Raw genomic sequence first — 14,116 nt, 5'->3', positions numbered from 1 at the left:
CTTCATTTGGTGATCTAAATATTGACTAATGAAACAAGTTTTACTTCTCTTGCCATCGACTATAGGTCTAAATTTTACATTGTCCAGCCCTTTGTGAATCTTGAGTAAACCAAAAATCCCACTAACCACAGGATGAGAATTTCTCATAAAGTCAAATTCCACTTCTGAAATTTCACCCTGTAACAACATGTCCTCTAGCATGATGTCCAAGTTTTGGTAGGCGATGTTAATTTCATTAATGCTGGTCTCCGAATAATTTTCACCCATAAGCATAGCCATCATAATACTAACATAATTGTTACTATCAACAATTACTACTCCACTACCTTTGTCAGGCTTCATAATGCATATATTTTTATACTTGCTCAATTCTTTCAATAGCCCATATTCATCAGGTGTTAAATTCAGATGGCTATGCTTATTGGTTTGTTGGAAATGTTCCCTAATATCTAGTTCACAAGCCCTTTCAAAAATACCTATCATAGGGTGCATCGGTGGATTGAATATACTGGATTTTGATAGTTGTTTATATTCATTGTGTTCTACCATCATTAAAGAACACTTTTAAATTGATTTTTCGTGTAAATAACTTTAAATCAATAAGAGTATCTACCAAATTACCTTTTCTGCATGGAACAAAAGTAAATCCTTTGGAAAACATGTTTACATGTCCAGAGTTAAAAACATGACGTCAATATTTTTTCTAAGAACATTAAAAATCAACGGAACAACTGGTTTCCAAGTACTGAGACATTACCAATGGCCAATACTAATAGTATTTTGACTAATATTGACATTCACGAGGATGTGATTACAGAATTTAGCAATTCTTTTGATAGTTTGTTAAAATTAAGTACGCACACTATCATGTTTGAAACAGCTAATAATGTGCTTCCAGATAAGGTGGATGAAGGTCATGATACAGTCGACGTCTGTATATATGATGGTATGGTAAATATGTTTGATAATCTTTTTTCTACTGGGGGGAACATCAGTATGGAGGACAATAGGTCAGGAGAGATAAGCACCCGGTGTGTGGTTGGATTCACATAACTCATGGTCGGTTTGCATTGAGCATGCCAGCACCATTAGTTGTAGTTTCAAGTCCAGTTGAACCCAGTTTGGGGGATTATGTAACTGATAATTCAGAGATTAATATTTTGAGGGAACCAGTTATTTTGGAAAATGAAAAACATGATTTTAAATTATATAATTATTCTAATCATGTTTTTAACTCTGGACATGTAAATATGTTTTCCACAGGATTTACTTTTGCTCCATGCAGAAAAGGTAATTTGGTAGATACTCTTATTGATTTAAAGTTATTTACACGAAAAATCAATTTAAAGGTGTTCTTTAACAATGGTAGAACACATAATGAATATAAACAACTATCAAAACCAGTATATTCAATCCACCGATGCACCCTATGATAGGTATTTTTGAAAGGGCTTGCGAACTAACTCAGCCACTGGGGATGCACAAGCCAGTGCATTTCTTTGTGCAGATAAATGGGGAGGGTTGCGTCAGGAAGGGCATCCGGCGTAAAATTGTGCCACATCACACATGCAGAAAACTGTACAGAAACTCATACCAGATCGGTCGAGGCCCGGGTTAACGACGACTGCCACCAGTACTGTTGGCCAACAGGGTGCAGGCAGAAATTGGGCTAATGTTGGCCGAAGGAGGAGAAGAGGCGGAAGGCATGCCCGAAGGCAGGTAAGGGCTAGGACTGTGATAGTGAGGGTCAGAACTTTGAATGTTGGCAGTATGACTGGTATAGGGAGGGAGCTAGCTGATATGATGAACCGAAGGACGGTTGGTATATTGTGTGTGCAAGAGACCAGATGGAAGGGGAGCAAGACTAGGTGTATCGGAGCCGGTTTCAAATTGTTTTATAATGGTGTGGATGGGAGGAGAAATGGCGTAGGCATTATCCTGAAGGAAGAGTATGCTAAGAGTGTTTTGGAGGTGAAAAGAGTGTCGGATAGAGTGATGTTTATGAAGCTGGAAATTGATGGTGTAATGATGAATGTTGTTAGTGCATATGCTCCACAAGTTGGGTGTGCGATGGATGAGAAAGAAAAATTTTGGAGTGAGTTGGATGAAGTGGTGATGATTGTACCCAAGGGTGAGAGAGTGGTGATTGGAGCAGATTTCAATGGGCATGTTGGTGAAGGGAACAGAGGGGATGAGGAAGTGATGGGTAGGTATGGTGTTAAGCAAAGGAATGCAGAAGGTCAGATGGTAGTGGATTTTGCGAAAAGGATGGACATGGCTGTGATGAATACGTATTTTAACAAGAGGGAGGAGCACAGGGTGACATACAGGAGTGGAGGAAGATGCACACAGGTGGATTATATCTTATGTAGAAGGGCCAATCTGAAGGAGATTGGAGACTGTAAAGTGGTGGCAGGGGAAAGTGTAGTTAGACAGCATAGGATGGTGGTTTGTAGGATGACATTAGTGATCAACAAGAGGAGGATGAGTGTGAGGGCAGCACCAAGGATCAAATGGTGGAAATTGAAAAAGGGTAATTGTGAGGTGATGTTCAGGGAAGAGTTAAGACAGGCACTGGGTGGCAGTGAAGTGTTACCGAATAGCTGGGTAACTACAGCAGAGCTAGTAAGATAGATGGTTAGAAGGGTGCTTGGTGTGACATCTGGAAAGAGGAAGGAGGACAAGGAGACCTGGTGGTGGAATGAAGTACAGGAGAGTATACAGAGAAAGAGGTTGGCGAAGAAGTGGGATTGTCAAAGAGATGAAGAAAGTAGACAAGAGTATAAGGAGATGAGGTGCATGGCAAAGAGAGAGGTGGCTAAGGATAAGGCGTATGAAGAGTTGTATAAAAGGTTGGACACTAAGGAGGGAGAAAAGGACCTGTACCGATTGGCTAGACAGAGGAACCGAGCTAGTAAAGATGTGCAGCAGGTAAGGGTGATAAAGGATAATGAGGGAAACGTACTCACAAGTGAGGAGAGTTTGAGCAGATGGAAAGTGTACTTTGAGGGGTTGATGAATGAAGAGAATGAGAGGGAGAATAGGTTGGATGATGTGCAGATAATGAAGCATGTGCAGATAGTGAATCATGAAGTGCAGTGGATTAGCAAGGAGGAAGTAAGGATAGCTATGAAGAGGATGAAGAATGGAAAGGCTGTTGGTCCAGATGACATACCTGTGGAAGCATGGAGGTGTTTAGGTGAAATGGCAGTGGAGTTTTTAACTAGATTGTTTAATGAAATCTTGGAAAGTGAGAGGATGCCTGAGGAATGGAGAAAAAGTGTTTTGGTACCGATTTTTAAGAATAAGGGTGATGTGCAGAGCTGTAGTAACTACAGAGGGATTAAACTAATCAGTCACAGCATGAAGTTATGGGAAAGCTTAGTGGAAGCTAGGTTAAAAAGGGAGGTGATGATTAGTGATCAGCAGTATGGTTTCATGCCAGGAAAGAGCACTACAGATGCGATGTTTGCTCTGAGAGTGTTGATGGAGAAGTACAGAGAAGGTCAGAAGGAGTTGCATTGTGTCTTTGTGGATTTAGAGAAAGCATATGACAGGGTACGTAGAGAGAAGTTGTGGTATTGTATGAGGAAGTCGGGAGTGTCAGAGAAGTATGTAAGAGTGGTACAAGATATGTACAATGGTAGTGTGACAGCAGTGAGGTCTGCGGTGGAAGTGACGGATGCGTTTAAGGTGGAGGTGGGATTACATCAAGGATCAGCTCTGAGCCCTTTCTTATTTGCAATGGTGATGGACAGGTTGACAGACGAGATCAGACAGGAGTCCCCGTGGACTATGATGTTTGCAGATGACATTGTGATCTGTAGTGAGAGTAGGGAACAGGTGGAGGAGACCCTGGAGAGGTGGAGATATGCTCTAGAGAGAAGAGGAATGAAGGTCAGCAGGACTAAGACAGAATATATGTGTGTGAATGAGAGGAAGGATAGAGGAATGGTGAGGATGCAGGGAGTAGAGGTGGCGAAGGTGAATGAGTTTAAGTACTTGGGATCAACAGTTCAGAGTAATGGTGAGTGTGGAAGAGAGGTGAAGAAGAGAGGACAGGCAGGATGGAGTGGGTGGAGAAGAGTGTCAGGAGTAATTTGTGATAGACGAGTATCAGTAAGAGTGAAAGGGAAGGTCTACAAGTGGGTAGTGAGACCAGCTATGTTATATGGGTTGCAGACAGTGGCATTGACAAAAAGGCAGGAGTCAGAGCTTGACGTGGCAGAGTTGAAGATGTTAAGATTTGCACTGGGTGTGACGAGGATGGACAGGATTAGGAATAAGTATATTAGAGGGTCAGCCCAGGTTGGAAGGTTTGGAGACAAAGCCAGAGAGGCAAGATTACGTTGGTTTGGACATGTGCTGAGGAGGGATGTAGAGTATATTGGGAAAAAGATGCTAAGGATGAAGCTGCCAGGTAACAGGAAAAGAGGAAGGCCTAAGATAAGGTTTATGGATGTGGTGAGAGAGGATATGCAGGTGGTTGGTGTGACAGAGCAAGATGCAGAGGACAGGAGGAAATGGAAACAGTTGATCTGCTGTGGCGATCCCTAACTGGAGCAGCCAAAAGAAGAAGAAGAAAGGGCTTGTGAACTAGATATTAGGGAACATTTCCAACAAACCAATAAGCATAGCCATCTGAATTTAACACCTGATGAATATGGGCTATTGAAAGAATTGAGCAAGTATAAAAATATATGCATTATGAAGCCTGACAAAGGTAGTGGAGTAGTAATTGTTGATAGTAACGATTATGTTAGTATTATGATGGCTATGCTTATGGATGAAAATTATTTGGAGACCAGCATTAATGAAATTAACATCGCCTACCAAAAATTGGACATCATGCTAGAGGACATGTTGTTACAGGGTGAAATTACAGAAGTGGAATTTGACTTTATGAGAAATTCTCATCCTGTGGTTAGTGGGATTTTTGGTATACCCAAGATCCACAAAGGGCTGGACAATGTAAAATTTAGACCTATAGTCAATGGCAGAGAAGTAAAACTTGTTTCATTAGTCAATATTTAGATCACCAAATGAAGCAAGGGTTAAATGAGTTTTCTTACATCACAAAAGACTCTTGGAATTTTTTGGAAAAATTAAAAACTGTTAAAATCAAGAGTCATACTTTTTTTGTTACCATCGATGTGTGTAATTTATTTACAGTTATCCCTCATGACACGGGTTTAACATGGTTGGAACATCAGTTGATAAAAACTGGGAAATTTGAACAGGATGGAATTAGTGTGCATGTTAAACTCATGGAGGTAGTGCTTAACAACAATTTTTTATTTTTTGAGGGGCACTATTTCAAACAAACAACGGGAGTAGCAATGGGGGCCGCTTGTGCCCCCCATTTATGCTAATTATGCCATTTATTGGGAGCAAACTTGCATCTTTCACAGTGATTTTATAAAATACATCAAATTATACACCAGATACCTGGACGATATATTTATTTGGGAAGGAGAAATACGGGTGTTGGAGGCCTTTATTAAATATATTAACAACACAATTTGGTTTTTAAAGTTCACATATGAAATCAAAGATGATACTATTTCCTATTTGGACGTGAGGTTAAATATAGACTCACAAGGTAAATTAAAATCTAGTATTTACAGGAAACCCACTTTCTCAAATTCGTACTTGCACTATAGTAGTTGGCATCCTAGACAACAAAAGAGAGACATTGTAAAAGGGCAAATGGTGCAAGCAGCTAGAATGGTGAGTGACCACCAGGAATTTGAGGATGAATTAACATTCATGATGGGACTGTTTTAAAATAGGGGATATCCCAAGGACTTATGTGGCGAATTATTTAACGAAATTAGGAATAAAAGACAAAAGGGAATTTATAAACCCATTCTTAGTTTTGAAAATACAGATGGACATGAGATCTTTCCCACCACACAACACAATTTGAATGATTTCACACCATCCTTTACTACTACTTACAATATGGATGCCCAATGGATCAGATGGATGGTTTACAAAAATTGGGATATATTAAAATTGGATAAAAATGTGTGGGCAAAAATTGACAGACATCCAAACTTTGTATACAAGAAGGATTTATCTCTGAAAAACATTTTTGAGAGGTCTTTCCTTATAAAAAGTCCAGTCAACAACAGGAGACCGGGTAATTATAAATGTGGAAGATGTTCCATATGTCAATACATATTAATTACAGGTGAGAAATTTATGGTTAATAACCATCTTATCACCATTCAAGGACATTTTGATTGTTATGCTCAAAATGTAGTTTACATGGCAAAATGCCAGGATTGTTCTGTTTTTTACATAGGAAAAAACAGTCGATATTTTAGAGAGAGAATTAGAGAGCACAATTTAGATACTAGACATCAAAAAACTACCAATGCATTGTCAAAACATATTATGGGTAATAATCATAATTTTAAGCTTTGTGTACTGCAAAACATTAAGGGCGATGCACAGGGTAGGATTACAGATATAGGTTCATAGGTTCATAGGTTCATACTAGGCTATCTGCCCGAGGGCATTTACAAGCCCAGCCCATTGTTTGTTGGGCTTCGCCACCCCTTTAGTATGGGGAACTATACCCATTATTTTGCTGTGCCTCTGTCGAGCAGTGACACTGAGGTAATCCCTGGGGTATATCTGCGATCTCCCATATATATATTTAGATATATGTGAATTGAGATGGCAAATCAGGTTGGATGCACAGAACTACCCTGGTATCAATGATTATATAACTATAAAGCCTTTGCTCAAGTTGAAACATATAGTAGGCAAAAGATAATGTTTTTTGTATGTACACACACACACACACACACACATATATATATATATATATATATATACACACACACATACATATTGTATGTTTTTTTGTGTTTTTCATATGTCTTTTTGGTTTTGGATCATTTGTAAAATATTGTTAGTATTTTTTTAAACAACTGTTTTTTAAAAACTGTGTTCTTCATTTTTTAATTGATTAATTGGAGGGTGAAACTTTTTGTATATATTCAGAATACCTGGAGTTATCACTTGTTATTCTGAAGTAGTCCATAGTGGGACAAAACCTAGGTCAATTTGTTTTTATTGTTTTATCGCTGTTGGTTAATAAACTACGTTCTGCTTTTGGAACTCCGTTTTCACCATTTTTTGTTCTTGTTGGTGTGTTTGGTTTCTGGTTTTACCAGTTACCCATAGGTTTGCTACTATCCTGAAACCTGACAAGAATGGTTGTCCCTTGCTCAATGACAGCCAACTCACAGCTACACAGGATGTGATTCATTCTTTTGTCTTTAGTGACTCCAGGTGCTTACACCATAGGTTTATTGGTGTTTACTAGGGCCTTTTTAAGCCTAGCCTGCATCCCAAATCTCTGACAAGTTCCAATACCCTTGATGAGTCTAAGCAGGGGTTTGGTAGATGAAACATTTACATGCAGGGGCCTGGGAGATGAACCATTTATAGGTTGCCCGAGTCCATTACAGACATAGGTGCCAAACCAGGGGATACATTTCCTGTTTCCCATCCAGTTGTCCAAGCTGCACTTGAATTGGGTTAGGGAGGAACTCTGCTGCACATGGACAGGGAGCCTGTTCCATAGACAGGGCAGTCTCTGGGATATATACCTGTCCCTCCATCAGGTCCTATTTATATCACAGGCAAGGTTTAAGTCTTTATAACAGGTAAATCTGGTGCTATTTATTTTGTGAATATGCAGGAAATCCACCAGAGTGGGGTCTGCCAGGCATAAACCTCCCCCTCAAATGCCTGTAGGAGACAGAACACAGGGATAGTGCCTTGAGATGGTATGCAAAGGAAATTTTACCTACATCCTGTATTCTTTTAGTGAGGAACCTCTGTGGACATTCCAACTGGTGGATATTTGGTGGCATTGTACTCAGTGATAGGTCTGATGAATGCCAAATACAGTGGAACAATGACTTCCTTGGACATAGATGTCATACCTTTGTATATAAGTTGCGCAATGTAGAATGAGTTCCTCACTACTGTAGACACATGATGGTCAAAGGCTAGATACTGTTTGTGTCCCAAAGTCCCTGACTACTGGGTCAATTCTAATTGGTGTGTTGTCAATATGATAGTTCTCAGGGGTGGATGACTTCCCAAAGGATATTATTATTAATTTCTTGGAGTTTAGTTTTTGCCTATGGCTCTGACACCAGCTGTTTGTCTGTGTCAGCTCCTCCTGGAAAACATTTGTGTCAGTGTGGGATTCAATGACAAGTCTTAATTTACAATCATCTGCAAACATAGGTCAGCCAGAGACCAATGACCCTGGCCTTGACTTCAGAGAAGTAAATGCCAAAAAGGAGCAGTCCAAGAACTGATCCCTGAGAGACTCCACATGTGACTGGCCTCTTTGTAGAGGTGGACTCCCCAATTCTAACTTCCTGGGTCCTGTCTGTGAGGCAGTAGGCTATCCACCAGGTGACATACGAGTTTGTAGGTAACCTCTTGAGTTGATCAACAATGCCCGAGTGGGGTATTGTGTCAAATCCCTTGGCCAGGTCAAGGTAGGGAGTGTGAACCGTTTTTCCCCTCATCCATTGCTTTGGTTACTTTCTCAAAGAAGTCCACCAGGTTGAGTAGGCATGACCTGCCCTTGACGAAACCCAACTGAGTTGGGTCCAGTGTCTGGAGGTTTACTATATCCCTATTGATCCTTTCCATGATAATTCTTTCCATGACTTTACATATACAACTAGTGAGACTTATGTGTCTGCAGTTTCCAGGGTCTGTAGATGGCCCACCTTTGTGCAGAGGGATGACTGTTGCTGTTCTCCATTCATGAGGCACGTAGCCTGTTTGGAGGCTACAGTTAAATAATAATTCCAGAGGCCCTGATAGGTCATGTTTCATGCTATTTAGAAGGCATCTGGGATATTGTCTGGGGCCAGTGATGCAGCGTTCTTGGTCTTAGAGAACATTTAGGACCTGTTCCCTAGTGATAGCAGGGGGAAGTTATATTTGATGGAATTTCCTGAGGGAAGGTTGAGGGGGGAAAGAGGGGGAAAGTTGAAGCTGAATTTATCAGCCAGGAGGTTTTCTATATCTTCTGGCTCAGTATAGGTGGCTCCAGTTACAATTAGCTCTGTACACAATTGTGTATTGCCTTCGAGGTTGTGGAATAGCTAAATAATGCTTTGGGGTTGTCCTTGGCCTGGGAGGCCAAACCTACTTCAAATTTGGCTTTGGTAGACTTTAGTTGTCCTCTGCGTTGTTTGTTTAGTTTGATGAGAGTGTTTTTATCATGCTGGGTGCTGCACTTCCTAATTTTTGCCATGATTTTCTTCCTTCTATTATACAGCCTATTGATTTTGTGATTCCAACAGAGAGAGCAAGAGACAATAAGTTGTCTGAAGAACCCAGTCAGGCCACATCAGTCACTGACTGGCAGCTAAGGAAATGATAGAGCTGGACAGACCTAAGACTCAAGAAATACACTTCTTGCAGATGGGAGAAGAAAGTACAGAGGAGATGGATATCAAAAGCATGGTTTAGCTAAAAAAGTACCAGCAAGGCAAGTAGCAAAGCCTGCAGAAGTCAGTTAAGCAAATGACTATCCACGTCAAGTTTTGAGATGGTAATTTTTACACACAGTACCCAAAAATGATAGCTATGTTGTTACCATAACATTGGATCTTTGTCATCCAAGTCCATTCGATATGACGGTTGGGTACCCAGCCACTCCTCAGATCCGATCCAGGAATTAGCTTGTGCTCTAGTGCCTTAAGCTCCTTCAAACTTTCCCATAATCCCCTGTGAATTTCCTCTTCAGATCTACTTTGCTGCCAATTGACTACCTGCACCAGAAGAACCTCAAAGGAAAAGTATGAAATAACTGAAATCTGACAATTTAGCTGGCGGATGTTATATCGGATTGACATGAATGAAAAGGATCTAACATTATGGTAAGAACATAACTATCATATCCTTTCATCAGTCTGTCTGATCTAACACTGGGGACAGAATCCCAAGCTACTTTCAATCTAGGGTGGCAAGATACCTCTAAGAATTGAGGTACCAAATGCAGATCTGGTTCTAGAACCGATGTTTATTTTATAATGTTGGAAAAAAAGTGTCTAGTATACACCATGTGACTACCACCCATATATTAATGAATGAATTCCTAAAAGAGCCCAGTTGTCATAGATCTTGTGGGATGGGCCTTGAGTTTTGAGTTCAGAGTCATGTTGGTAGTAGAGTAAACAAAGGAGATATAGTCCAACAACTGTCTAGACAGTGTTTGCTTTGAGACTTTTGGAACCCAATCTGATTGGAGCAAAGGAAACAAACTACTCTGCATCTTTTCTGAAAGTCTTGGTATTGTGTAGATAGAATCCGAGTTGCCTATAAATATCTATAGTGCATAGTAGATACACATCTTTGATTGAATACTTTTGAAACAACACTGGAAAGTTAACATACTGGTTATTATTATTATTAGGATCATAGGAAGTTACTAGACTACTGGCCCTGAGGCCATTAGAAGCCTAGCCAAAAATTTAGCCCATGTTCCAACAAGTCAGCACCCTATGCCACTGCCCAGCAGGAACACAGGTGGAATCCCATGGGTGCATTTTCTGTAACCCTTCCAGTTATCCTAGGTTGCGTTTAAAAAAAGGGTTAATGAGGTACTCTGCTTTACGTGGACAGGGAGTCTATTCCACAAAAGTGGGCATCTCTGGGACACAAATCTGTCCTGTCAACAAGTCCTATTGATGTCACAGACCACGCTGAGGCCGTGCATGCAGATTACTTGAGTGAAGCTCGACTTGCACATATGTAGCAGTCCCATTCTCGGAAGGTACCTTGGAAATGAAGGACTGATTAGTCCTTAAGGTCACAGTGTCTCTACGGAAGACCTAAATGATGTACTGGCTACCAGAAACACAGCTTCCCAAGATACATACTTCAAGTCTGCAGATGAAATAGGTTCAAAAGTTGTCTGCCAATGTTTCTAGGACTAAATGTATATCCTATGATAAAGGTACAGTTCCTAATTGGAGAGCCAAGAAGGAACAGTCCTTTGTGGAAAACCTTGCACAAGTTATACATACACACAGATATTTCAAGCATGGGCATTAATGCCCTTCTAGCCTGCCAATATATCAAAACAAGTGTTCCCACAATAAGTGCCTAGGCCATTGTTAAAGCAAACTCTAGTTTAGATATTTTTAATGTAATTTGGCAGTCTGTTACATGCATCAGCTGCTCTCTCAGAGGACCAATCAGTATACTTCTAATTCCTATAGAATCTTCTACGTAGATTGTCTGATGATTCTCTACTACTTTTTGATAAACCCAAACATTCCCAGAGATAGTTGTTTCTAAATGTCCAAATAAAATCTCCTCTTAAATATCTGAGAGACACTGTACAAGTTCAGCTATTTTAATCTTTCATAATAACTTAAATTTTCACATCCATGGATGTTCTTGGTATATTTCTGCTGTACTCTTTCCAGTTGACTCATGCTTGTTTTTTTTATAAGATTTTCTATATGGTTATCCCATACTCAAGTTTGGGTCTAATGTTATTAATAAATGACTACATCATTTCTGATTTCCTAGACTGTATAAATCTTTTTATACAACCACTTATGGAAGGCAAAGATACTGTTCTGGTATTCTAAGTGGTAACTAAACTTTGGTGGTGAAGTAGCTGAAACCTGCTTTGGACAATGAAGACAGAAAGTGTAAGACATCTGCCACAAGAACGGAATAAAGGTAAAGTCCTTCACTAGCTTCCCAGACAAAGAAACTCTTCAAATACTCCTACAGATTTTTTTTTTGATTAGAATGCTTTTGGGAAGCAGATAAAATGAAAACTACATTTTGTGAAAGGGAAGCATGTCTGGCCATTAGGGGAACTGGAGAAGCCATGCAGTTAAACTGTGGTTGTGAAGGGGTGGGAGAGGCTGACCAGAAGGGTGGGACAGAAGATCTGGATACAGATCCAGACACTAATGGGACTTTCTCAGATAAGGCATAATAAGAGGGAACAAATCTGTCTGGGCCAGTATGGAGCAATGAGAATCATGTTTGATTTGCAAGTTGATGCCTTCTGCAGAAACTGGAGTATCAGGAGAAGTGGGGGGATGTGTAAACAAGACTGGGGGTTACAGGCAAATTATGTTTTTCTTGGGGCATCCAGGGCAAAGTATCTTCTGAACTTGTTGGAAGTGGTGGCAAACAAGTTATAGCAAAGCTGGCCCCAGTGACCAAAAACCTCCTGAGTCACTGCTAGATTAAGGGACCATGTGAGAGGCATCAGGACAGACCTGCTGAGCATGTCCACTAACCAGCTGGACTTCCTTGGAATGTGCATTACCACTAGTAAAAGACCTGCACCCTGGATTCCTTGTTAGAGGGCGAGACAGCACAAAATTAATCCATGAGCCCCTTGCTAGTTCCTGCAGCAGCAGAGTCCACCAGAGGACCTTTAGCCCAAAACTTCCGATCCTTAGGAGGAAATAAAACTTTGGTGGGTGCGTGTGGTATAACTTTTTCTGTACCTCGTTCCTACCATGTCCTTCTGGTGATCCAATCTGTGAGACCGTCCCCAAGAGGGACCACCTAAGAGTTAGAAGAGACAGAATCACAAGCCTCAAAGAACACTGTCCTTGTCCTAAGTAGGTAGAAGAGATGACCAGGATCCTCTCTGTTTCATCAATTCTAGAACATCACCAAAAGTGATGTTTTCAGCAGAGGAAACTCTCTCACTGAAGTCGATGACTGAGGTAATGGACTCCGAAGGGGAGTCTACATGCTTCCTTTTGCACTTTTCTTCTCCCGAGAACCTCCGTTTGGGACAGAGCAGAGTCTGCATAAGTGTCAGATTACATTTGCTACAAGTCTCTGAAGATTACCACTCTGGTTTGTCCTTGAGAAGCTTTATGATTGGGTGGAAGCACTGATGGACAAGCCACTTTGGACGGAACTGGCAAGTGAGACATTCCTGTCAAAGATTATTGGGGGGTGAGGAGGTTATCCTCTCCATTACATCAAAGGTGGATTCAAAGTCCATCTGCATTGTGAGACCTCTTCTCAGCCACAACTTCTCCACTACCAAAGCAGAGGTAAGTTGAACTGAGGACAATCCCAGTATAGACGAGAGAGATGGCTGAGAGGTGAAGATCACAACTGCCAACCTGAACGCTGAAGATCCTGACACTGCAAACAAATCCAAGAGTGTTGTAGCTGCAGATGGTGCCAAGAAATAGACATCAGTATTCGGGTCCAAGATGCACTTCACACCAACATGGCTGGGTAGAGCATGTTGGATGCAGGACTGTAAACCCTGAAGTCTGAATGACTGTTGGTGACAAAATGACAAGAAACGGGTGGGTAGCCAGCTCCGAAGTCTTGACAGAAACTGGTACCTACCAGGAAAGGAGCAAGAAGAGGTGAGGGGGGAGGTCAATCCGATCCTCCCTAGTAATAGGCGGGATGGGATGATGCCCAGTTCCATCTGCATTTTTCAGACAGTCCTAATCATAGATTCCCATTCACCATCTGACATGCTCCAGAAGGAATGAAAAGATGAAGCAAGAGGAGGTGTGGATACTAGAAAATGAGACAGCTTCCTTTCCAAAGACATTAGACAAGCACCCGAATGCAGAGGAACCAAGACAATAAAACCAGAAGAGAACTAACCAGCCAAAATAGAAAATCCCAATTAACTATTTAAAATTTAAACAATTAATGAATAAAAAGTACACTGCAAGGTGGGATATGTAGCAATAAACCAGCACTTAATTTCTGGCTATGTGATTGACAAACTTTTGCTAAGGCTGCAAACAAGATCTGAAGGGGAGGCTCCAAGGGGATTATTTGAAAGTTTGAAGGAGCTTGAGGCACTACAGCACTAGCTAATAGCCAGAATGGAATACAGGGAGTGGCTCAGTACCATACTTCAGACTGGATGGAATGATTTAATAGGATCCACAAAATCCTTCCCCAAACACAGTTATTCTGCATAGCCGTATAGAAAAAAAAATGGTCAAAAAAGCATATAGTGTGTTTCTTCACACAAGCAATCTGAATGTATCCATTTACACATAAAGACAGTCTAAAAAGTAACATTTCCTAG

General features: G+C 40.8%; 1 protein-coding gene across 1 annotated transcript in view; it reads right to left on the bottom strand.

Moving 5' to 3' along the window:
• The window catches only part of CEP135 (centrosomal protein 135), a 2,183,066-nt gene that overhangs the window by 427,387 nt on the left and 1,741,563 nt on the right, over window positions 1–14,116 (bottom strand). The gene's annotated exons all lie outside the window — the stretch shown is intronic.

The sequence above is a fragment of the Protopterus annectens genome, chromosome 2.part1 (genome assembly GCF_019279795.1).
Source record: "Protopterus annectens isolate FY-2018-M chromosome 2.part1, PAN1.0, whole genome shotgun sequence".
In the NCBI taxonomy this organism is placed as follows: domain Eukaryota; kingdom Metazoa; phylum Chordata; order Ceratodontiformes; family Protopteridae; genus Protopterus; species Protopterus annectens.
Note: the sequence above shows the minus strand (reverse complement) of the source record. Positions and strands in the feature narration are given on the sequence as shown.